Source organism: Phoxinus phoxinus, assembly GCF_949152265.1.
Source record: "Phoxinus phoxinus genome assembly, chromosome: 1".
Classification (NCBI taxonomy): Eukaryota; Metazoa; Chordata; class Actinopteri; order Cypriniformes; family Leuciscidae; genus Phoxinus; species Phoxinus phoxinus.
Window position 1 is genome coordinate 8,772,267 of NC_136876.1, and position 27,827 is coordinate 8,800,093.

Here is a 27,827-nt window from a genome sequence, read left to right on the forward strand (position 1 = left end):
CGTCGGTTCCAAAGTGTGGCTTTCTACCAAGAACATTCCGCTCCGCTCCGTGTCCAATAAACTGGCTCCTAAATTCATTGGCCCGTTTTCTGTCACCAAGATTGTTAGTCCGGTGGCAGTTGTAACGGTGAGCTACTCAAAAAAAAATTTATGTTCACGTTGGGCGCCAGACAGTTTAAATAAACTGACAAACAATTTTTACTCTCCGATTACAGAAAAACATAACTTGAGTCTTGAGTTTCATCAAGTCCATTTATATGATTTTTCTCACAACAAAAAAATATCTAAATCAATCAGTGTCCAGCAGCAAGCTCTCAGAAATCAAATAAAGAAATCAGTTTGTTACAACTGGAAAACCAGCGCGGTTGCGCACAGACTGAGATAATTCACAATTAGACAAAAGAAAACTACAACAAAAATAATCCCAAAACAGTTCAAAATATAAGTAAAATTATAATCAAAACGAAATTAAATCAAATAATATTTTAGTAGCAGATAGAGGGGATAATAATCGTTCCTGATGAAGAGTTTGAGGTTTTGCAAGAAGAGGGAAAAGTAGCTATTTAAGAGTCAGAAAGTTGAGAGCGCAGGGAAGACTTAATTCTCCGTTAACCTTTCGATGATCAATACGTCGGAAACTTGTCACAGAAGGGATTAACACTCACAGGGTAAAACTTGAGATTTCTGCAGTTTCTCAAGTTTTCTCTTTTCGCGTTGGTGTTCACCCGCGGCGTCCCGGTTCCAGTTCGATCAGCCACTCAATCATTGCATGCGCGTCCGTACGCCAATATTCCATAATGCAGACGTTCAGACATTGTCGACATGAACAATAATCCCACAGCGCACTTCACGACACGCTGAAACAACGCCTCGTTTTCCCTTAGACTTTTCCAGACGCGGATTCAACTTCCCGACCAGACTCTCTCTTCCGCTTCTCTACTTCCTCTTTTATTTTCGCTTCTCCGTCACTCAAAAACCACACCTCTTTTTGTTGCCATTTTTAGTTTTTCGTTCGAACAAATTCTCATGATTATAATGAAATTGTATAGATTTATTTTTTGTGATTTATTATGATTATTAATTAAATATTTGTTCCTTTTGACCAGCGGTTCGCTACACAGTCCGCCTCAACCTTCCTCTAGCGTACAAAAGAATTCATCCGGTATTCCACGTGTCCAAAATTAAGCCCGTTTTTTTTCCCCACATTAATCCGCCTGCCCCGGTTCCCCCACCGCCGCGACTCGTAGATGGGGAACCTTCCTATTCGGTCCGTCGTATTCTGGACTCTAGGCGGAGGGGACGCGGGTTCCAGTACTTGGTGGACTGGGAAGGTTACGGTCCGGAGGAGAGAAGTTGGGTTCCGACTCGTGACATCCTGGATCACTCTCTGATCGATGATTACAATCGACAGGTAAGGGAGTCTGGGAACGCCGTGAGGCGTTCCTAGAGGAGGGGGTACTGTCACGGTTGTTGAATGCATTGCCCCTTCTTTGTCTCGTGTCTTTGTTTGTTTATGTGTGAGTGGGCGTTGTCCCACTCACGTGTTTGTTCAGCGCTCCAGCTGATCGTCATCATCATCATCATCATCGTTCACAGCTGCGGCGCATTTCCTCTCCCATAAATACTCACCTCGTTCTCTGTTCCAGTGTCGGATTGTTTGTCGTTGTTGGTGGAGTCTGGCTGTGTCCCGCGATCGTCTTGTGTGTTCCTGTTCCCTCGTTTTCTGTCAGTGTTTCGTCACCTCTTCACCGGGCGTTTGGATCACCACCTTTCACCGCACCAGCACTTCACAGACCATCGAGTCCCTGCACGAGCCTGAGTCGCCGCCTCCCTGTCTACGTTTGTGTACTGTTCAGAGTTTTGTCCCACCAATAAATACTGAGTAACCTGCAACTGCTTCCTGTTCATTTCTGTCATGACAGAAAGCATTGAGAGACCGTCTCTTCCACCCACTCGAACACAAGGTTTAATTACATTGATTCCTAAAAGAAAAAGACAAACTGTGGATTGATAATTGGCACCCTATCTGTTAACTAAACAATGATTATAAATTGTTGGCCCCAATTGTATCTAGAAAATAGAAAACTGTTTTCGATTCTATAATTGATGAATCACAATCTGAATTCATGAAAAATCGGCATATAACAAATAGTTAAGATTAGTTTGGGACAGATTTCTAATTTCAAAGTCTGAGGGTTTTTCTCTGACTAATGCAGCAATGACTTTGCATCTTAAACATGAGATATAATTCGTCTTGTGTATATCTTTGGTCTCATTAATCTATAATCTGTTTCCTGGCAAATCGTTTTGGCTGCAGGCAAAGTGAAGTTTCATAACTTTATATATACTTAGGCTATTTAACTTTACCATTGTAGCCTATAGAGACTGACTTATGTGTTTGACTGAATCATTTAATATATTTCTTATTGTAGCTTGTTATACTTTTTAGACTATTATTGATCATTAAAACTGACATTTAACAAAAAAGAGACAGGGTTTGTGTCATTATTTTAGATATTTCAAATATATTTATTTTAAAATATATAAAATATTTTATACATTTATTTTATTATACATGTACATTCTCTTCACTTTATGTAGGTCTACTAAAACATTGTTTTTGTTAAATGTCAGTTATAATGTTTAATATTTTAAAAATTAAAACAAAAAGAGGCAGGGCTGTGTATATTTCGTGTTGTTATAAATATATGAAGACAATCAATGTACGCGTTGCCTTAACCACATTTGTGTAGCCATTAATATGTTTAAGGTTTTTTTTTTATGAAAAGAGGCAGACGAGTGCATGTTTTATAACTTATTTCGTTTTATTGTTAGGCCACCTAAAATATACTAACGAGATAACCAGAGCTGAGTGACGCGATCAAGAACGATGCTGGTCCATTTACTGGACTTGGAGAATTACTGGATTTGCTTGCGAAGTTTGCGCACTTGGTTTTGAGAAACGCCTATATAAAAGTATACTGGTTGAATTGGGACCCCAGATAGCAAACTGACATCGAATCAATGTGGAAACGACGTTTCTCGTGACATTGAAACAACATCGTTTTGCTCATCGAATTAACGTTGAATCAACGTCAGACACGCCATTCAACCGCATTTCAATGTTGAATCAATGTTTTATTTTCGATGTAATAACGTTCTGAAGTTGATTCAAAGTTGAAATTTGATTGATGATTGATACTAACCTTTACAACTAAAAATCAACGTTGAATCGACATCGGTCTGCTATCTGGGACATCCTTTGTCGCGTCGCTGTGACGCAATCGCACTTCAAATGGAGGAGTTTCAGCGTCGAGTCTTCTGAGGTGAGGAGAGCAGTTCACGGTATTTCTCATATTTACACAACCATCAAACACACTTTATACAGTTTGATTAAGCGACAGACTCATTTCTGTGTTGTTTTCATCGATCACAGCGATACTTGAGCGTCTTTTCTGGCGTCTTCTCACTGAAATAAACATGTAGTGCAGCAGCAGCGAGCATGAGGAGAATATGTTGAGTTCATTCAGACCTGAGAGATTTTGTGTTCGTTTGTGTGATTGTCTCGATGTTTGGAGTGAAAACTGTTACTGAATGTCCAGTAAAAGTCAAAGTTTGAGATCTGTGAGGGGAATTGATCTCAAGTGTTGCTGTTGCCGGTTTATTTCTAACGTTACTCTTTTCACATCTTTGGCAGATCAAACTTGTTAATACTGGAACAGATACTGATAAATACTTTGTAAATAATACATTGAGCCACGTGAGCCATTTAAAACCTATACATAAATGCTAATAGATAAAAATTAATACAGTTTGATATCGTACAATATTATTTTGTGGTGCTCTTTATTTTAATAAAGGTTTTGATCATTGTCAGTTTCTGCACAGTATACAAAACTGTAACACGTTAATTATCTAATTTATTGCAATGAATGTAGTTATTAAAATGTCGAACTATATTTAGATTCATGGACACTTAGGGTTTAGTTGGATAGTTATTTACCTGAGTGTCTACGGTGTTTGTTTTTGCTTTATTGATGTGTTATAGGTGTAATATTGTGAGAAATAACAGTATTTTATTTTAATATCTTGTCTTTCAGTTTAGTTCAATATAGTTTTATAGTAATATATCCTGACTCAAATAATGTGTTTCTAACAGCAAACACTCAGAATAAAGTGAGATGATCTGCTGATGATCCTGAATGGCTTGTTGAATGAGTGTTGATAGTCTGAGGCTCATCAATATTAACAGATCTGCTGAAAACACTCTTTATTTTATGGCAATAGTTCCTGTTTTCACCTCATTTATTATGCTGATGTCTTCAGATCTCCTGTGAATTGACACTTAAAGCTCATTTAATTGGTGTCAACAGACTGAGAGTATTTGTTGGTGACAAATCTGTAGATTTACTTCTGTTTATGCTTATAACTGCTTTTCTTACCAGTGTTTATACGTGGAAGATTTTACAATATGTATATTCTGTTGTCCATGAGCATAAAAACAAACTCAGTAACTGATATCTTTTTTATTTATCTAGATCAGCTCCTCCCACTGCAATTCATCATCAGTGAAGCTCCTCCCACTGCAATTCATCATCAGTGAAGCTCCTCCCACTGCAATTCCCCAATAAAGGCAGGAATATTCCCATCAGCTACAAGTGAAGACGAGCATCAGGAAGAGCTGAAATCTGCAGAGACTGAGTTAATTAAAGAGGACAGTGAGAACACGAGTGATCCAGAACCCTGCAGAATGAAACACACTGAAGATCCTGAAGAACAAAGAGGTTGGTGTTTATTATTCATTCATTTATTCAGAACATTCATGTTAGAAACATTCAAGCACTTCTTCACATTTAGATAAGCAGTTAAACTATGAAATTGTACAAACACTTTAATTTTTGGTTTTCAAAAATGGTCCGTAAAGCGAGGTTTGAGAAATGTTCATATTGATTGTCAATATCAGGTTAAAATAAATATTATTATACCTCTTTTATTTTACATGTATATCTGGTTCACATTTTTCGCAGCCCTCTCTCTCTCTCTCTCTCTCTCTCTCTCTCTCTCTTTCTTTCTTTCTCTCTCTCTCTCTCTCTCTCTCTCTCTCTCTCATAGCTATATATATTATTATACCTCTTTTACATACAGAATACGAGACAGAGTTCTTTATTAAATTATTTTACTACAGGGCCGTTGAATGCTTGAATCTGATTGGTTGACGTACGTTCTACGATGTGCAGTTATTTTCAGGAAACCGCACGGCTAAAGTAGTTCGACCGGATTACAGCTCCATATCACTGCGCGTACTTAACCGTAATAACGGAAAATAGGATATAATTCATAACAAGAAAAACCATGCAGCCCCATGCGCTTGATCTGCAATTTTCAATGTCTAACTTCACAATCAATGGAAACATGCAGTTTAATTTTAATAAATAAAGTATATAGTCCTATATATAATCAATAGAAAATTAAACTGACTATTTAAATAAATTGATAGTCCTGTTGCACGGGTTTTCGTAATCATTGAAGATAATATAACAAATAAATAATTATTGATAGGCCTATACTTGTTAAAAGGGCTTTGTGTTTCATTTATTAGGCTAGTCTACTGTCACTAATAGACAAAAAGAATTAACAAATTAATTAAAACGAATTGAATTAATAAATAAATAATAATATTGACGCACATGCTTCTCTCTCTCTCTCATAACTGCATTAATAACTGCATAAAGCCGGGGGCACACTTACTGTAAGGCCGGTTATGAATGTAATTTGATACTTATGATCATGCACGCGTGTTCAGCGCGTTCAGTCTGTGTTCACAGCGGTGTTTAAAATCTGCTGCGTTCACAGTCAGAGAATGTGTCAGTGGTTAAGTGTGTCCCAGCATTACTCTGCTATCAGCGGCTCAAACCTCCGCTAACTCTACAATGACGTTCTGGAATTAGCAACGGAGCATGGGTTTAGATATCCTACATACAAGCACGTTTTAATGACAAAAACTTTACAAACGTCTTGAAATACATCATCTGAACAATATTTTGAGGTGTGGTAACTGTAGTATAAGTGGAATAATTGACTCCTTACATAAAAGACAAAATAATTACAGGAATACTGGATTCTAAACCTCAAAGAAATGCCACAATCAAGACCTCGGAGCAGAAATGAGTGAGAAAACACCTCATATATGTGCCGCTCACAGTGTAAAAAGGTATTTCCATGCCATTAATGCTTGGATAACACGCTTAGGCCTACGTCTCTTTACATTAATAATAATAATGTCTAGTGCGGTGGCTGTGATATATATAAACCTACCAACGTCCGTTGCCATGATTTTTGGAATGACTGATCGCGAGAGGAAAAAATGACGCTTTAGTCGCATAACTTCGGTTAATGGAAACACCGTCATTTCGCAATAGTTTTTTATCGATATTTAGAAAAATCGCAAAAGTTTTGCGCTAATCTGTAATGGAAACGCGACAGCTGAATTGTTATTCAGATCGTGCTCGAAGAGGAGGGGCTATTCACGCCTCCGTTGTCAGTCTGTGAGAGAGGAAGCAAGCTGTGCGCAACTCTACAATTAAATACAATTTTACCCATATTAAATAGCTTAAAAATCTGAAAAACAATCCGTGGCGATCAGCGTTGATATTGTGGCGGGCCACCACAAATTAATGAATGTATGGGAAACCCTGAAGATCAAGCAGCAGACATTCTCAGACATCCTGAGAAACTGCTTATACAAGAAAATATTACATTTTTCGTATAATTTTACATTCTTATTTGACACGCAATATCTCAGGAAGGAAATAAGGTGGGAGGACATTTCTTCTTTTTTCTTTTGTGGTGAAGTCCCGCTACATGTGAGCTGCATCCAGATCAAAATGTTGTGGTGATATCGTAAAGTTATCTAAAGTTACAGCATTTGGAACAAAGGAAGCCTTTTTGTTTAGCCCTTGACACTCCAAATGGGCATTTTTTTATATTCACTTTATATTTATTTATTTTAATTATTTTAATATGCTGAAAATTAAAACATTTTCTTTAATTTCAGAGCTGATGGAAGTGAAGAAGGAGAGTGAAGAACTGAGTGAAGTGAAGGAGGAACATCATGTCAAACCTGGAGAAAAACCTTTGAGTCGCTCAAAGACTAAAAAAACATTTTTAAAGAAAAGAAGAGCCAAGAAATCTTTCACCTGCACTCAGTGTGGAAAGAGTTTCTCAAACACACGTAATCTTGACAGTCACATGAGAGTTCACACCGGAGAGAGACCGTTCTCATGTGATCAGTGCGGGAAAAGTTACTCAAGCAAAGATCATCTAAAGATTCACATGAGAGTTCACACTGGAGAGAAGACGTTCTCATGTGATCAGTGTGGGAAAAGTTACTCAAGGAAAGATAGTCTAGAGATTCACATGAGAGTTCACACTGGAGAGAAGCCGTTCTCATGTGATCAGTGTGGGAAGAGGTTCATAGACAAACATAATATAGAGATTCACATGAGAGTTCACACTGGAGAGAAGCCGTTCACATGTGATCAATGCGGGAAGAGCTTCACACAAAAAACACATCTTAAAGAACACATGAAGATCCACACCGGAGAGAAGCCGTACGCATGCCATCAGTGTGGAAAGACTTTCATAACCAAACGTAATCTTGATGTTCACATGAGGATCCACAGCGGAGAAAAGCCGTTCACATGTGATCAGTGTGGAAAAACATTTATTTGGGCATCAAACCTGAAGAGACACCTGAGCGTTCATACGAAGGAGAAGCCGCATTCATGTTCTGTGTGTGGAAAGAGTTTTTCACAGCTGCAAACTTTATATACACATGAGAAAATTCACACTGGTGTGAGATAGTACATGTGCTTGAGTGTGAGAAGACTTTTACTACAGCGCAAAGTTTAAAACTGCACCAGAGAATTCACACTGGAGAAAAACCTTACAAGTGTTCACACTGCGACAAGAGATTCAGTGTGTCAGGAAATCTGAAAACACATGAGAGGATCCACACTGGAGAAAAACCGTACAAGTGTTCACACTGTGACAAGAGGTTCAATCAGTCATCATCTCTGAAAACACATGAGAGGATCCACACTGGAGAGAAGCCGCACACGTGTGATCAGTGCGGAAAGAGTTTCTCTTGTAAAACTCACCTGAAGCGACACATGAAGATCCATGCAGTGGAGAAACCACATCACCACAGTCTGAGATCACAGTAAGTAGTTCATCTTTATGTGCTGAGCAACATAAGCTGTGTCCCAATTCAGGGGCTGCATCCTCCGAAGGCCGCATTTGAAGGCCGATTGCGTCACAGCGGCGCGACGAAGGCTGTCCCAATTCAAAGGATCCTTCTAATGCGGCCTACCATCAGTGTTGCCAAGTCCGAGGTTTTCCCACGGCTACTTTTAATTTGTTGCCACAGTAAAAAAAAATTCCACAGGTTGATTTCCACCCTTGTAAGTAAGATTTCGGCACTCCAACAACCCCCAAAACATCCCTCAGACGCACAAATCCAGTGGAGAATTCGCCGCCCGATGGAGAAGAGCCGATGGGTTTTTTCAGCTACTTTGAGAGAATGAACAGATTGTTTTCTCTTCTTGACAGATTAAATAAACTTTTGCTTATGTGAATTAAAATGTCTAAATGTAACAATCGTACACACTATTTTTATGCGAGTTATAGTTTGTAAATAAAACAAAATAATTTCTGTGAATTGTTTATTTTTGTATTGCAAGTTATGACTTGTAAATGTAATAAAGAAATGATTCTGTAATTTTCTTGTCAATTAATTTGTACATTTGATACAAAATAATATGTTCCGTACATTTTTACTTAAAGTACTTTTTACAACTATTTACAAGATATTTTAAAGTTACGTTTATTATACGAAAAACTAAATAAGAGTTTAAATTAACAGTTTGCATAAAACAGATTGAAATAAAACATTTTTCTGTAGACTTTTATTGGGCTGCACAGGAGGACTGCTCCAGGACAGACCCCTGATCTATAAGACATCTTTTAGTGTTTCTATTATATACTGTTCATATTTTTTTTAAACAATATCATAATCTAATATCCATGTGTAAACATTTTGTTTTCAGATTGTAATGTTGCAATTGTGTTGACCAAACAACACAAAATCGCTCAGGTCTGATTCCTGTGGGGGATGTGGGTTCAGAAATAATAATTTTCTGCTCGTCCCGGCACTTTGCAACAACACAGCCTTGTTTCGGCAGCGACTTTCAGCATGTTTCCTATAACAACGTCTGACGTTTACATTTTACGTGGCGTGAGAGTCACATACCACGCTAAATCCGATCGTTCAGCCTGAAGCTGATGTCCTGATATGTGATTTGAATAGGATTTCAAACCACATATGGATGTAGCTTGAAACGGATTTCATGTGCTTTTTTGAACTGACAATCTGAACGTAGCCTATGTCGGGATAACAAATAGAAGGAAGAATTGCAGTAAGAGCTAGAGAAGCTAACGTTAGCTCATTTACTACATATTAACTTTAGTTTGTCAATATTTTGCGCTCTCTCTCCTGCTTACTAAGTGCTTCTCTATATGATTTCGCACCTACCACATGTTTTTCCCGTGGTTTATTAGTGTAACAATGTGTTCAGTAGTACATAGTGCAATCCATGCTGTTGTTTACATCCGAGTACCTCCATAATGGCCGCGCATCCGGGTTACCGCCCAGAACGTGATGTTGGTGAAACCCTCTATACAGCTGAAACACAGCTGGGTGTGAGAGGACTGACGACTGTTAAGTGTGAAGACCTTTCATATGTTAATGACTGACACTAAGGTGCTGGCTCTTCTCAGAGGGAGGGCTTCAGGGGCCTGTTTCAATAAGGAGGTTCAACCAACTCTGAGTTAAAACTTGAACTCTGAGTTGACTTACCCTGGGAAACTCTGAGTTTTCGGTTTCAGATCAGCTGAAATTAGTTAGTTCAATCAACTCTAAGTTGACTGACTCTGAGTTGAGCGCGTGCACCACAAATATAAAAAGCCATTATCAATGGAGCGCAGATATTATGAGTCACCATGGCAACAGCGCCAGACACAAAGAGGAATTACTGTTATACAGTGTTGGATGTAATTAATTACCAAGTAATCTAAATATTGTAATTTAATTAAAGGGATTACTCTTAATTCTTCTGTAATTTAAAATAAAATCTGATGTAATTACATTAAATAGGCTACTGCATAGACTAGAACTATTCTGTATAAAACAATAGTGGATTTAACATACATTTTTAAAAGGTATATTTTGAATGTAACCTTCTCCTTCTACACACTTTGGTCAATTCAAGAATAATTCATGCAATTGTATATTGTTCATTTTGAAAGCATTAAAAGCGCAGTTTCTTGTCTCTCCTCATTGTATTGTTCAAGTGGTTGAGGTTGATATGGGATTTAGTAATTAGTAATAAGTAGACCAATACTTTCTAAATATAGTAATTATTACATTAATCTAATTACACTGTTGAAGATGTCATTTGTAGTTAGTAATTAATAACTATTTTAGAGTAACTGTTATAATATCAGGTGAAACTGGAAGAACAGTTATTCAACCTAACTTTAATTTTCATGAAGGCTAGGTGCAATCCTGCAGGCATTAAAAGAACGTGGCAGCAGCTGAAAATAAAAAAAATATAAAAACATAATTCAATCAGGTAAGGCTTGAGCATATCATGGGTGTAGGCTATCTGACTTTACAAACATTTGACATATTACATAACTAAATAGCATCCAGTGTCTAGCAGTGCAGCAGCATTTTTGGCTGAGGGAATTCCTTCATCAGAGCCGGTCACTCCCGGAGATCCAAGGGCCTTCATAAAATGTAAGAGGTCTATGTGTTATTTTTGATATAGGGTATTTTTGATATTTCCATTTATTTTACTTTGGGTTGGGTTTTTCGTTGGTCCCAATAGATTCTGATATCTATTGGGACTAATATCTATCTAGAGACTAATATCTGTCTTTTGGAGCCTCCTGTCCCAACAGAACCCCAGACAGTTGTAAGTTGCCTACTCAATATACCAGAAATTATGACAAATAGTGTTATAAAGTGTACAAATGCTCATCTTCACAGGATGATGGGTATGAAGAAACAGTTTCTGCGCCACAGAGAGGCCTACAGGGTAATGTTAATATTATGTCTACACATCAGACAATCTACACATTCACATTTGTATATGGCGTAGCCTATAGAATCTAAGTTTATATCTAAGTATAAACGGACATTCTTATCCCCCATGTGATTTTCAGTAAATGCCACAGTTTAATTCTGTAGAATTTGTTTAGAACTACATGATGTAACTCTAATGTACTGTATTTTCAGTTGCCAGTTAAGGAGTTATATATACTTCATCTTATTAATTTCATTCATTTCTTTTTTAAAACAGCGGAAAAAACAGCAATAAATAAATGTACAGAAAGAATGAATGAAGTGTTTAAACACCGCTTCCTCTTTAAAAAAGGGGAGGAGACCGCAAGAAACTCTAGGTTTACCGAAGAAAACCTGCTCCCGACCAGGTTAGGTTCACAGAGTAAGTTGCCATGGTAACTGACTCTGAGTATAAGTTACCTCTCTTTCAGAAACGGGCTTGACTTACTCTGCTTTCTCGGGTTTGATATACCTCCCATTCTGAAACAGAAAACCCAGAGTTTCCCTCATTTCAGGGTTAACATACTCAGAGTTTTCACTTAACCTCCTTTCTGAAACAGGCCCCAGGATTGAGAATTATCTCTCGTCTACGATAGGCTACAGTAAACAAGCTTTTTGTAGAGAAAAAATTAATTATTAAGGCCCTGAAACACAAAACCGACGTCAAAGAACTAGCAATGACTAAAGCCGACTCTAGGGTTGGCTCACGTCGCCTGTGTCAGGGCCTTAAAACCACTGCATGAAAAAAAGTACCTTATTTTTTTTTTTATAAAAACAGGATTAAAGGAATTTTTTTTTAGGAGATTAGATACACTTGCAGCGCGTCAAACCGATGGCGTGGTTTGAGTGAAAAAGTACTTCCACAACCAAACAAGCTGCAAAAGGGGTCGGTTTGACGTTTAAAATCCACAACTCACAACAGAGGTGGTGACGTAGTGGAGGTGTAACCAATAACGTTACTGTATTGCTTCAAGCGCACGAAAAATAATTTAAAATGTCAACATTCTTTCCGGAAGCACAGAGAACAGAGGTTTGGAAACATTTAACTTCTATAGATTTAATATGGCGTGTAGAAGGAACCTGAGCGTTTTACTCCACTGAATAGAGGCGGGCACGCAGGCTCAAGCCCAGTCAGCGTGAATGGTCTCTGGCCACAATGCCATGTCTCGTCAGCTTAGCTTTGATGGCGGCACAGCATGCACAGACTGATCTTCTCCGAGAGGCTCTCCAGCGTCTTGATGCTCTTGAGCGAAAGTATGAGCAGCACAGAATACATGAAGAACCTTACAATGCTTCGAAAAGAATGAAAAGGGCACATAACGTGAGCATTGCGGTAAGTGCAGTTACTGTTATATAACGTGGTTGTAAACCATAGTAGCCTGATAGAGGGTTCCTACACATTTTCCATTTCAAAATTTCATACTTTTCCAGACTCAAATTTCAAATCTTCTCTGTAGATTTTCAGACCATATTCAAAGTGCCCCTATTATGCTTTTTCAAAAATTCCCTTTCATGCAATGTGTAATGCAGCTCTCTGCAAAAGTATGAAAATGAAAGAGCACGCAATAAATTAAGTTATTTCTCAAAAGAAAGAATCGACTTTGAACCACCTAAAACGAGTCATCAGGAATTTGAATCCCACTTCCGTGACGGCTACACACTGGGTAACAATCCGGTCACAATAAATGCATCCCTAGCAACTATTGTGTTTATCGTGCAATTTATACGTGAGAATGAGTTTTCACGTGCATAGGATACACATAGGTTGGTTAGGGTAGGTTTAGTAGTGGTGTGGGGTGCATGTGTATTATACGTTTGGTTAGGATTAGTGGTGTGGGGTGCATGTATATTACATGCAATAAAGTGTGTATTATCACGTAAACTGTGTATCATATTTACGTAAAAACTCATTTCCGTGTATAAATTGCACGATAAACACAATATGTGCTATAGATACGCATTTTCATGAGATCAAGCTGAGTAACACATTTGCCTAATGCCCACCTATGTTCTACGCTGTCCGCCGTGAACAACTTGACCCGCCCTCAAACACTGTAGCTGGTTCCTGTAGTGTATGTTGAGAAGACGCTGTTTTCTACTCTGCAAAAGCAAATGATCTTTGTAAACACTTTCAAAGGATGAGGATGTGAAGAGTCTGGTTAAAATTACCACAGCAATACAACAGCAGTATAACCTTTTGACCAATGCTTCTCAAATCTCCAAAAGTCTAAATTAGGTTTACAAAACGCTTATCCATTAAAGATGGGACAGTACCAACTTTATCAGTAAGTATGATTATTTATTGATGTATATATTTTATTGGGTGTTCTACTAGCGTATCACTGAGAAACGTTCTGCTCAAATCGTGCTTGCGATGGAGGTTCAGGTTGAATAACTGTTTCATCGGACTCGAGCTCGGATTGATATGGTAAACTACTGTCTTTACAGTGTGTACAATCTATAGGTAATATGGGCGTTTAGCTTCCGACAAGCCCTGTAGACCTATCACAGCAGAGTAGGCTCGTGGCAAGGAGGAATTTAAAGAGACTGGATCATCGAACCTGTGTTAGAGAATCATGAAAAATGTGGTTTAAAATGTGCAATGTATATTATGAGAAAAGGAAAGCGTTTTTTGTAGGAGATCTCCAAAGCAAAATTAGTATTTTCAGTCCCCCAAAAAATGGTTTTAAGCCAGTTATTTATATATTCTGCTGTAGTGTCAGAGACACAGGTTATGTATAAAACTAAAAATTATAATGCGCAAGCATGAAAAACAATTCCCGTGCACATGTGAATAGTTTCTCGAGGGGACAAAAAAGTTTATCATATACACTACTGTGCAAAAGTCTTAGGCATGTCAGTATTTTCACCCATTTTTTTAGATTTTCTATTATAGAAAACTAAACAGGGGCAATAGTCTGGAAATGCAAATATTTTTCCATACTCTGCTTTCTTTTTTCCATACTTTTCCAGAACTGGAAATTACTCAAATAAAATTCCATACTTTTCCAAACCCCGTATGTGTTTTGTCTCTTGCGATTACTTTGATGGCCAGCGTATTCAAACTGAAAATTTAGTTTTGTGGTTGTTGCAGATTGTGAATCCATTTAAATGCTTTGTAATTTCAAGCTTAACAGGAATCTGTAAGACGCCTCCGTAATTCAGAGAGCAACCCACACAAATACGATCCACAAACCGGGTAAGACTACTACTTGAATACTGTAAATGTTAGTTTAATCTACAACAACTATATGGATTTGAAATGCCAAAACTGAATTTCATTAATGATACCTGCAACTTTCCCCCCCAGAATAAATGTATCACATAATTCATCACATAACCTGGCTGCGACCACTTACCTCTTTGAAGAATTAAGGACAACTTTTACAGACGTTGACCCTGAATGTGTAAAAGGTAATCTTAAAGATGTTGTAATCATTTTAATGACCTCTATTTTTACTTTTATTGGCATTACATTTATGCATGATTGATTTAGAAGGTTGCAAGATGTATTTTGAGACTGTGCGGAGGAAGTATTATTTGGCTCAGCCTGAAGAGGCCCAGAAAAGAAACGCTATGAAGAACATTGCAAAGAAAGAGACGGGTAAGTTAAGAAACTGATTAAGCAGTTTTTTTTTTCTCTTCAAAATGTAACTATCCTCCTCTCTGTGTTTTAATGGTTAAATTACTGTCATGTTTTGCAGTTGCTGGAGACCAGGTCAAGGGTTGTACAAACCACCACAGAAAGGGAACTGTGGAAGACCGCAACAATAGAACTGATGCTATCGTTCATGGAAGGCCAGTCTGGATGGTGAGGTCTCCACCAAAGCTTCTCCAGCAGATAAATCTTGCTCTCTGCCAGGTACTACAGACCAGACTAGAGGCTGACCCACGCTATGTTTTACATGTTGCTTATCTCCACGTTTTGTATTTTATGCATTTTTCCCATTACTTTTAATGTATGTTTATAATGCTTGTTGGAATGTTCTTTCATTCATTTATATTGTTTACTTGGACATCAAAAAAGGAACAATATAAAATGAGTCCAATAAATGTATAAGGGAAAAAAAAGTATATATTCAATAAAAACATTTTTGGATAGCACTTTTCACAATACATATTGTTTCAAAGCAGCTTTACAGAAAATGCATTTCAGAAATTTACATAGAAAAATACAGATCAGTTAACCATGTATTAATTTAGGGCATAACATAAGAGTCGAGTCGTCTCTTCGCAGGCGTCGAGCCGTCTCTTCGCAGGCGTCGAGCCGTCTCTTCGCAGGCGTCGAGCCGTCTCTTTTACAGCGGGAGGAGCTTCAATGATGATGCGATGAGTTGATCTGCATAATCAGCATAATAAATGAGGTGAAAACAGGAACTATTGTCATGAGTGTTTTCAGCAGATCTGTTAATATTGATGAGCCTATATCAACACTCATTCAACAAGCCATTCAGGATCATCAGCAGATCATCTCACTTTATTCTGAGTGTTTGCTGTTAGAGACACATTATTTGAGTCAGGACAGATGATAAAAAAAAAAGATTTTTCGAATAATCGTTTTTTAAAATGTGGTCGATTCAAAATCGATTCTCTAAGGCCACAAATCTTTTTTTTTCAGATTCAGACACAAAATTTACTGTTTAATGTTATTTCTTAGTAATATTGTAATAATATTCTTAGTAAAATTTTAATACTGATTTCATAATGTATTTTGAAAAGTCAAGAGTATGTTTGTACATGTGTGCTAACGAGAGATATGGGATGAGCTATATTTTGCATAAGTATGTGAGCAATGTAACATGTTCACTGAGCAGAGATGTTCCAATGATGATACTTTAAGTTCTTTACAAGGAAAGGAATGTTTCAACTGATGCAAATGTACCACTAACTGTACGTACACACCGCCGCCGACTTGAGCTGCAAAGAAGCTCTGGCCGCCCTGTCAAGGACACTTGTCAAAAAAATTCTATTTTTAATTTAAAAAAATTCAATTCAAAATGAAAAAAATTAAATGTAAATGTAAGTACGGGGAAGCTTGTTGACGCTTTGGCCGCTCTGACGAAGCAGCGGGACATTTTATGTGTCACAACATGAAATGTCAACAGAAAAAACAAGCAATACATTGACACTAGAAACCTTTTATAATGACAGCATTTTATAACCGTTTTGGTCACATTTGGTAAAAAAAAAAGATAATTAGCTATTATTATTATTTGCGTCTAGTGCATGTGCAATTGGTCAAATCGGTGTTACTGGCCCTCATTTATCAATCTTGCGTCGAAATGGGCGTATATGTTGGCGTAAGATTATGCTTACACTCCTCTCACCGCCTGATTTATGAAGCTGTGCGTACCTTTGAAATTCAGGTGTACGCAATACCTGCCCTTGATAAATGCCGCGGCTGAAAACGATCGTCATTAGATTAACACGCCCCTATATATTCACGTCTCCGCCTCCCCCACGCCCTCATTTTACGCCATGGACACACGGAAGACGGCAAAGAGGAGAAACTTCTCCGGTGGAAATCCAGTTTAAATCGCTGGTTGGTTGAGCAAATTACCTATCACAATGCATTATTTTACAGCACGTGTTTTGAAACTGTTAGCGTTGAATTTCGCATGACGTCACATGTAATGGGGTGTACAATAGTGATGATGTGAATAATTGCATGACAATTTGTAATATTCTTATTATTAGTATTATGATTTTGATTATTAATGACGCTTGAATATTGTTATTTAGAAGAAGAATGTCGTTGTTATTAGTATTATTATTTGTATTAGTATTATTATTTAAAAGAAGAAGAATGTCATTTTAATTATTTTGTCAGTCTGAATTATTTTTTGGTCATTGAAAGCCTTTCATTACTGAACCCAGTCCGTGCGCACCTGCCGGGCTTAACTCACAAAAATAAACACTGAAGTTTATAATTTCTATGTTGTTGTTTTTTTACAGTGGGTCATAATATATCATATCTTTACTTTGTCAGTGCATTTTGTGGTGTTAGGAATTGTTTTTCTGCGCATTTCAGCACTAACTCAAAACGTGCGTACATGTACACCACCTCCTGAGCTGGCGTAGGATTTGAGCGTGCCGTACGCCAACGTCCATATTGATAAATCGCAAAGTGACCGTGGTTTTGGGTGTACGCTGGAAATTTGGTGTACGCACTTTTCATAAATGAGGGCCACTGTGAGCAAATGAATTGCATTCCCGCTTAAAACAAGCGTTCATAAATATTTCCAATAAAAGTTGCGCTCATCCTCAAATGTGTATCACTGGATCATTGCAAAGTTGTTGTGTTTGGTGCTGCTGTATTGTATTTGCGGAGAAGACTTCGGACTCTGAGATTTTGTTTTGATAGGAACGAAACTTTACAACGTATGTTTCTCCGGAATCAGCCAGGGCGAATGACGTCTATTTTCTGATTGGTTGCTGGCGTTTTGCCGCTGAACCGCGTCATAGCTCATTACCATAAAGTTAAGCTACTTTCAACTTTCTGATTGACGCTCTGTTCGCTCGAAACGCGACGCCGATGGATTTGACGCTCCTTGCAGCTGAGAAGCCAGCTTCCATTGAAAATGAATGACTTCCGGTAACTTTAAAAAAGCTCAAGTCGGCGGCAGTTTGTACGTACAGTAATGTATAAGCAGAGAGAGATAGTGGATTGCAAATGTACCACTAAACATAGGGACAGTGTTGTAGTCGAGTCACCAACTGTCGAGTCCCGAGTCCCCAGTGTCCGAGTCCAAGTCCAAGTCACCAAAGAAGAGTCCGAGTCGAGTCACCATTACCTGAGTTTGAGTCTCCAGTGTTCGAGTCAAGGTTGAGTCTGTGTTATATTTCAAGACTGCCTACATTTCTCCACTCTGGTACCTTTAAAGAGCTGATATAATTATAAAAGTCTAGACCTACATTTAACAAAAATGACACCACTGTGTTAACAAATACAACTTTTGGTTTCAATAATGTCTACAGGCTAATAGTAGCCTACATGTTGAAATTACATTAACAATGCTGTAGAAGTGCAGTTTATTAATAGTAAATGTTAACTAATGTAGTTAACTAAAGTTTAATAAATAGAACATTATTGTAAAGTGTTACCGATTTGTTACACCGATTCAGACGTCTCGTGAGTTCAGTGTTAGACAGATCAGTTTTTAAAAAATTCATTGAAGTGAATCGTTTCTAAGGAGTCATTAGTTTGCGAATCGGACGCGTCAATGGACGTGTAGCCTACAGCACGCGTTGTGTGATTATATCTGCAGTTAAGGACATCGCACAAGATTTGTCTCAACACAGAAAACATTTAATCAATGGAAAGGTTTTTTCGTTTATTGAAATTGTGGTTTATGTCAGCTGAGTGTGTGAAACGCTTTTCAGAGAACATAAGGCAAACTTTTGTTTTTTAGCACAGTTCACACCCCACAGTAATTCAGGAGAAAAAAAGTCTCCGAATGCTCCACGTGAAACTTAGGTCTTCCGACCCTTTACTATCGTGTCAATTGATTTTGATTAATATGCGCAAGGAAGCAAGACAGAGCTTGTGTTGTTTGAGGACGGTGAGAGTGCGCGCGGCCAGGGCTTTCTTTCTGATCGTTCTTATATGCGGGAAAAAAGAGATCCCGGCCGGTCTTGGAGCGGTCTTTTTCCATTTTCAGAATATCGTTTTGTAAATGTAACCTTAATTATATTGTGAAAAATATTTTTCTAATCTACATTATTTCACAGCTCTTATGAATATTGCTGCCTACAGCCACTCTAATCTACTCGGTTAGTATCGTAACCTCAGTTCCCTGAGATAGGGAACGAGTATTGCGTAGCTATGCAGTGGGGGAAACTCATTTCCTCAGATTTATTGAAGCTTAAAATGTAAAGTGCATTGCAGCTGCACAGCTAGACAGTGAGAGACTGGCTCACTCATTGGCTGTGCTGCAGCAACTGCACATCCAATGGTGAAAGTCGCCAATCAGTTACCAGCACGCCGACATACGTCAGAGCCCGCCATCAAGGCGTGGCAGAGCCTATAAAATGAGCCTGAATTCACCATTATAGCAGGTTTAAATCGACTGAAGCGACAAACTTGCCATGTTACTATAGTGCAGCAGGCTACGCAATACTCGTTCCCTATCTCAGTCTATCTACTATATCAGTCTATCAGCCTATCTACGATAGTAACCGAGTAGGTCCCTTTCGAATGGTCACTTCGTATTGCGTCGCTATACGCAGTGGGGACGTCATGTAAAATGCCGCACCAGAAGTAACTGGCCGAACATGAAACTCAGGACCCCCGAGTCCACGAATCAAGCCAGAATACCATATATATATATATGAATATATATGCGTAATATACTGATAAGACCAGACACCGTCGGGTCTAAATCAGATAAATAATAATGCCACTGAGCTCATACCCCCAATAGCTTTAGACATATCCAAAATCTTGTGACTATATGAAAAAGAAAAGAAAAAAAACCCCATCACAATGGTAATACAATACATAAAACCACAGAAACATGTTCGGCAGGTGTTTAGCAACAGTGATTGTCTAGCTGTTGTCCCTGGTCCAAGAGATTATCTTAGATGAGAAAGAGTTCCAAGCTTGTACAGTCACTGGTCGCGCCTTATTGAGTCGCGCAGTTGTATGTTCAAGGTTGACAATGTTGACAAGGCTATGGATCCAGAATGATTCCATACACATATCCGGAAAGAACCAGTTTTTCAAAATTGTTTTCTTTGCAGAGGTAAATCCTGCAAATACCATTTTGAGCTGAATTTGCTTTAGATTTATATCAGAATTATCATTAAGGAGACAGAAACCAGGATTGGGAACATAAAAAATGTCAAGTATATCCGCTAGAACTGAATTTACATGCAACCAGAACTTAGAGATAACTGGACACTCCCAAAACATGTGTAAAAACGTTCCAGGTGAAGCAGTGTTACATATATGACAGTTGTGAGTAGGTTGTAGTTTCATCTGGAATCTCTTATAAGGTGTGATGTAAGCTCTATGTATGGTTTTGAAGTGAATTAGTTGGTGAGCTAGGTTCTTAGAAGTCATACTTAGATTACACCATATTCTCTCCCAATCTAGGTTTATATTTAAACTCCCCAACTCCCTGTTCCATATGGATTCAATTGGTAAAGCCTTAGCACTATGCTTGATCAGTGCACTATATATTAAAGAGACAGAAGATCTGCCCAGTAATGGTGCAATCCATTGTAACATGGGATGTGAGGGGAGAGGAGAATTCCAGGGAACTCCATACGTTTTTAAGGCTGATCTTAGCTGAAAGTAAACAAAATGAGAGGACACAGTAAGCGAAAAGCGTGTTCTTAAATATTGCATGGAGCAGAGACCTTGAGTATCATATATATCACCTAATGTATTCACCCCAAGGCATGACCAAGATGGTTGATTGAATGGTTTGTTGCCACATAATAAACTCTGGTTATGCCATAGTGGCGTGTTCTGACAGAATTTAGGTGGGCCGCCCATCCACCGTTCTGCTTTCTTCCACACTTGAATAGAGTTAGCAATGATGGGCCCAAAATTATTTTTTATTGTTTTGTTTGGTACCCTGGAGAATAGTATGTCTTGCAGCTTGTGTGGAAATATCTTAGCAGATTCAATCAATCGCCATGCAGTGGTAGACTGAGGGTCCACCCATATGCTGAGTGCTCTGATCTGAAATGACCAATAATAAAGTTCAACGTTCGGTACTGCCAGACCACCCAGCAGTTTGGGTCGTTGCAGTGTATTCAGACGAACCCTGGGCCGTCTACCATCCCAAATAAAACTGGAAATCATGGAGCGAATGTCTTTAAAGTAATTTTGAGGGGGGCAGAGTGGTATCATAAAGAAGAGGAAATTGAGACGGGGCAATATGTTCATTTTGACTGTATTAATTCTACCTTGAAGAGACGTTTTTAGATTCCTCCATCTATGAATGTCTGATTTTATTTTGCTTAGCATAGTGTTGAAGTTGTCTCTGTTCACTTTATGTATGTTTTTATAGATCGTAATGCCCAGATATGTAAAAGAGCTTTTGGACTGAATATAGACGGGAATAGGAACATTTGTGTGTATATTGTTTAGAGGCATAATTGCAGATTTTGTCCAATTAATTTTGTAGATTGCCGTAGATTGCCTAATGGCTTGTGCTAGAGGTTCCAGAGACAAACAAAATAAAAGTGGCGAGAGTGGACACCCCTGTCTTGTACCACACTGCAGGGTAAAAGGAGAAGAGATTATGTCACCTGTTAGAACACTTGCTAAAGGTGAGTGGTATAGCGCCTTGATAATTGCTATAAAATTATGCCTGAAACCAAAACGTTGCAAAACTGCCCACATATATTTCCACTCTAACCTATCGAAGGCTTTCTCTGCGTCGAGTGAAAATACGGCACAAGGGTTTGGGTGTGTCTCTGCAACCTCTATAATGTGTAGCAGCCTTCTCATGTTATCAGATGCATAGCGTCCCTTGATAAATCCTGTTTGATCATCATTGACTAGAGATTAAATATCTTTTTCCAGGCGCAGAGCGAGTACTTTGGCATATATCTTAAGGTCGCTTGTAAGTAGAGATATTGGTCTAAAACTAGCGCACTCAAAAGGATCTTTTCCCTTTTTCAAGAGTAAGGTGATGAGTGCTGTTTTTTGGTCTCTATGGAAGGTCCCACTTTTTATTGCAAAATTAAAAGAATCCAGCATGAGTGTACCCACCATGTCCCATAGTTCTAAATAAAGCTCTGGAGGGAGGCCATCCAAGCCAGGTGATTTGCCTTTATTAAGATATTTTGCAGCTCTATGTAGTTCATCCAACTCTAATGCAGCTTCCAGATCATCTTGGTCAGTTTGCTTGAGGCAGGGAAGCTCTAGTTTGTCAAGAAAATGTTTACTGGCATCATCATCATTAGCAATTTCTGATTTGTATAAGTTTTCATAAAATGTTAAGAATGCATTATTAATGGCCTGCGGATTAGTAGTAATCTTGCCCTCAGGTGTATTTATTGCTGGAATGTGAGCTTTTGTTTCACATTCCTTAAGCATAAGAGCCAGTAGATGACTAGGCCTCTCTGCTTCAAAATAGTACTTTTGTCTGGTTCTATGCCAAATAAATTCCGCCTTTGATACGGCCATTGTATTGTATTCATCTTTTAAAGATGCCAGCAGTTTGGACTGATCATCTGAAAAGCTATTTTTTTGTAGCTTTTCTAATGATTCTATTTTGTTTTCAAGATTAGAGATCTGGGAAGCTTTTGTTTTAGCTAAAGTTGAGGAGAATGAAATACAGAAACCACGAATAAAACACTTTGTGGCCTCCCATAAAACTTGTGGATTAGAGCAATCCTTTGTGTTAATATCTAAAACATATTTTAGTTGTACTTTGAGTGAACTAAGAAATCCAGAGTTAGTTAGTAAAGATGTGTTTAAACGCCACCTGGGGGCCTTAGTCTTAATATTGGGCAGATCAATGTTGCATAAAAGTGCAGAGTGATCAGATAGTAGAATAGGTAAGATGGTAATGGACGTATGTCCTACAATAAGGGTTGGGCTAAGGAAAATATAATCTATCCGGGAAAATGTTTTATGTCTATTGGAGAAAAATGTATAATCTCTAGCAGTTGTATTCTGTATACGCCAAATATCCACAAGATTTAAATCTTTGAGAAGCGACTTCAATAAAGTAGATGAAGGATTGTCTATTGCACCTGAATTAGATTTATCAAGAGACGGATTAAGGACTGCATTAAAATCACCTCCCACCACTAAAGAATAGTCATTTTGTTCTAACAATGTGTTTCCAATGTAAGAAAAAAAATCTCTGTCAGGCTCATTTGGGCAGTATATGGATGTGAAAGCTAATTTATGATTGAATATACAAACACAGGCAAAAGCAAGTCTTCCATTCTCATCATTTCCAGTAATATTTATATTGCATGATATTTTTCGGTTAAGAAGGATGCATACTCCCTTGGTCTTGTTTAGGGCGCAGGATGATGCAATTAATCTGTAATGTTTATTTTGAAATCGTGCCACATCGCATTGTTTTAGGTGTGTTTCTTGGATCAGGGCGATGTCTACTCTTTTACGATATATATACTCAAGAACACGAGTGCGTTTAATAGCGGAGTTTAGGCCATTCACATTGAGTGATAATATATTCAATGACTGCATCGACATATACCGCTAAGATCTGTCTTAAAATATGAACGTGTTAGTATAAAATATAACAGAGGAGTGTAAACATTCTGCCCATTATCGTACAGATGTCCCAAAGCTGATGTTCTATCAAAGAGTAGGAATATGTCTGTAAAGGGGAGGGGATGGTAAAAACTATATACAAAAACAAATACAGACCGCACAGGCAAAAATCCGTAGGTCTGTAAGAACATAAACATTGTCTGATACGTGACCAATCTACCCCAACGCATAGCAATAGAATCAGATAAACCCACACAATCTTAACACATAAAATTAATACATTCGTCACCTCTCGAACTGGTTTAGCCAGGCTAATTTAGCATAACGTTAACGTTACTTGTTTTTAGATCGTAACGTTACCTTGTAGTGAGGACCCTGAGATTGACCATTGCTATAACTTTTTAGGTGATCTAAGATCGTTCCTCCATGTCCACTAAATTGCCTTCTCTGTCGTGAGGAGGATCCCTGTGGCGGTTTTCTTCGGTCGGGTTTGAGGCTGCGTCAGTAGCACCACCATCTCGCCGTACCGTTGTAAAGGTGGACCTCCGCGGAAGAGAGTTGATCAAATCTTCGGCGGCCTGGGGGGAATCGAACATCTTCCTTTCGCCTTTATACTGCAGTTTTATCCGCGCAGGATAGATGAGAAATGGCTCCAGTCCCATGCCTTTAGCCTTGTTCATGATAGAACTGAAGCTCGTTCTCTTTGCTGTTGTCGCTGGACTGTAGTCAGGGAAGAACAGGATAGTGCCGGCTGTTGGCGCCGAAGCATGAGCGGGAGGCGAGCGCTGGTGAGCGGACGCGCGCGCGCCATTGACAGCGTACTTCACTGGATAAACTTGACGTGCCCCGTTCAGGATAGCCGATCTGTCTTGCCAACGGAGTAATCTGAAGATGAGGGTGCGCGGCTTATTGGAGTTACCCTCTCCTCCAGCATACACCCGATGTGCCCGTTCAATGTCAATGTCCCGGCCCACCAATGAGGGGATCCACTTGGGAAGATTATCTTTCAGGTAGCCGATTGCATCTGAACCCTCCACTGCTTCTGGTAAGCCAACCAGCCTTACATTATTTCTTCGTCCCCTGTCCTCCAGGTCTGTCAATTTTGTGGTGAGCTGGTCTAGCTATGTCTTTAGTTCGATAACTGATCGCCTGTCCTCTCGTGCAGCCGTCTGAACAGATTCCACTCGGTCTTGAGCCCGTTTAGTGGATTTGGCTACCTTCTCAAGTTCACTGCTAATCTCCTTCACAGTTTCATTAGTCTTTTGGATTTCTGTTCGCAAGTCACGTAGTGCTGGGACCAGAATAGAGTCCACGGCTTCCCTGACAGCGGAGGCTACGGCCACATCTAGACCACGTTGTTGTTCTTGGAGGGCTAGCTTTATGCCATTAGCAATAGCTGCATCGAGTTCTTCCTTGGAGATTGCAGAATCCTTGAATTTTTTCTTTATGGGCGATTGTTCATTTTCCCTTTTCCGTGCTTCTTTGCTTAGGGAAGGATTCATGATGAGATGGATGTCGAAGTATTTGAAGTATTTTAAAGGATTATTGAAAAAATAAGACTATGCGAGCAGAGCCGAAAACTATGCTGGCATCGCTGTCGATGGGTCACGTGATCTCTCCCAGAATTGATATAGTTTTTATCTCTTTTACACAACCACGTCCATCTGATCTGTTTGCGGAGACAAAGACACCTACATCTTGGATGCACTTCAGGTAAGCTAAAACATACCAAAATTTAATTTCAAAGTGAACTATCCCTTTAAGCTTCAATAAATCTGAGGAAATGAGTTTCCCCCACAGCGTATAGCTACGCAATATGAAGTGACTGTAAGAAAGGGAACTACATCAGCACTTCAAAACTTTTTTTTTTTTTAAAAGGTCTTGAAAATGCTATTAAAAAGTAAGACCTGGACGTCACGTCAAGTCACGCTACTCGATACATGAGCTATAATGAATCAAGAAAATTAAGAAAATTAAGAAAACAATACGAAGAAATCTTAACTGTTTTAAATTAATTAGAGATTATATACCAAACCAGGCAGCCCTACTGTACATGCATGCTATGGTTTTTTCACACATTTCATACTGCATGACAGTTTGGGGGCAAGCAGCTCCGTCTGCAACAAAACACATTGGTTCACTTTACAATCAAGCAATTAAAAATTATGGATAAAAAGCCAATCCGTTATCATCACTGTTACATACTGGAGAAATATAAAATATTAAGCTTTGAAAGCTTTAGTAATTTATGTTTCCTTAAATTAATCTTCAAGTGTATTAATAATTTAGCACCTGAGCCTCTTAGTAAATTTATTAAAATACAGAACAGCCAAAGAGTTACTAGAAGTAGTACAAATCATAACTGTATGATACCATATTGTAGGACAAGTTTTGCACAGACTGCCTTTTCTGTTAAGAGCTGTAGGCTATGGAATGTATTACCATCTGATATTAAGGCCATATCTGACTTCAAAAAGTTCACGTCCAGGACTAAGCTGTGGCTGAAGTCAAACCAAAACTGTATGCATTTTTAGTTGTTGTTATTGTGTATGATTATGTATGTGTGTGTGTGTGTTTGTGTGTGTGTGTGTGTGTGTGTGTGTGTGTGTGTGTGTGTGTGTGTGTGTGTGTGTGTGTGTGTATATATATGTGTATATGTGTTCATATATATATACATGTATAATTTTGTATTATTTCCTGTTTTTAATGTATGTTCCTGTTTTATAATGTTCTTAGAAATGCCCAACCAGGGACAGGAGTTGAAAATTAGCACTTGCTATAAACTCTATATGCTGCGCATCAGTTGCAGACTTTGTATTGTAACTATGTTTGCTTGTATGGTACCTGTTAAATAAATTTTAAATAAATAAATAAATAAGTTCATAGCATAAATTCATCGGCTTCTATGCAAACACACTAAATCCACCCGCTCAACCATTACGGCACAAAAATATAGGCTAGTAGTCAACAGTAGTCATACAGTAGTCAACATCTGAAGTGGGTCAAAACCTTTCATCAAAGTATACCACTTCAAAAGCTGACTACTACTGTATAATATACATTTATATTAAATGGTGTAAATATATGAAAAAATTATTCATATATGATTATTCAATTATTCATAAATATATGAAATAATATATTGTTTAACTTATATTACAATATATTGCATAATACGCAAGGAATCGTCACTTTTCATACATTGAAAAATGTGACAATATATTAACACTGTACAATGTAATTAGTTGAGTGTAGCCTACTTTAAAACGATTGCCTTTCAGTTCTCAAGGATGTTTTACTCAAAGTTGTGACTAAGTTTCAGACATGCACAAAGTATAACAGTTTTATAAATACAAATAAACATTCATTTGTATTTAAGAAAAAAAAACTGTACTATTGTGAAATATTAGACTACAATGTAAAACAGCTGTTTTCTATGTGAATAATATATAAAGTGTAATATATTCTTGTGGTCAAAGCTGAATTTTCAGCATCATTACTCCAGTCTTCAGTGTCACATGATCCTTCAGAAATCATTCTAATATGATGAGTTGATGCTCAAGAAACATTTATGATTATTATCAATGTTGAAAACAGTTATTTACATTTTTATTTCAGGATTCTTTGATGAATGGAAAGTTCAAAAGAACATTTAACGTTATCTGAAATTGAAAGCTCGAGTTTGATACCTTTTTCCACGGACACATCGTGTCTAAACTGTTAGCTTAAAGTGCCACAACAGCAGAGGTGGGTAGAGTATCCAAAAACTGTACTCAAGTAAAAGTACAAGTACTTATAGAAATATTTACTCAAAGTAAAAGTAAAAGTAACAATCTTAATAGTTACTTGAGTAAGAGTAAAAAAGTATCCAATGAGAAAACTACTCAAGCTAGTTACTTCGGATCATAGGCCTATATATATGATATATAAAACATGATATTATTTAGATATTTTTTTATTTAAATGACTATTATTATCATAATTAGATAGGCTATCTTTGCCACAAAAACAGAAGAGACAAGCATTATTTCTGCTATCTGTTTGCTTAAATCATTGCCTGTCCTTTTGGTTTGTATAATAGTAACAACTACAGTTAGATTATTAGACAATGTCGAAATAAAGTGAATATGCAGAGTTTTGCATTTAAAGGCATGTAAAGGGAAACATTGACACAGAGAAGAAAGAGTTAAAACTCTTCACATGTGCTCGCGCTGACCGCTACTGAACATCTGAACACAAACGACGATCAAACGCACATCGACGGATCTTCTTCTGTCTGTTCTCCAAAATGTAATCAAATGTATATTTCTGCAAGCATGTTTAAACTGGTCAACAGTGTCTAAGGCAGGCAAAGGCATTCGTTTTCAAGTTGAGTTCGCACGCGACTGCGCAATACACACACATTACCGCGGGATGGCGGGTGTTCATTTC

At 38.1% G+C, this 27,827-nt stretch overlaps 1 protein-coding gene across 1 annotated transcript in view; it reads left to right on the forward strand.

The window, feature by feature from the left end:
• Nucleotides 1-27,827, forward strand: part of LOC307001012 (uncharacterized protein) — a 573,545-nt gene that overhangs the window by 187,529 nt on the left and 358,189 nt on the right. The window lies entirely within an intron of this gene.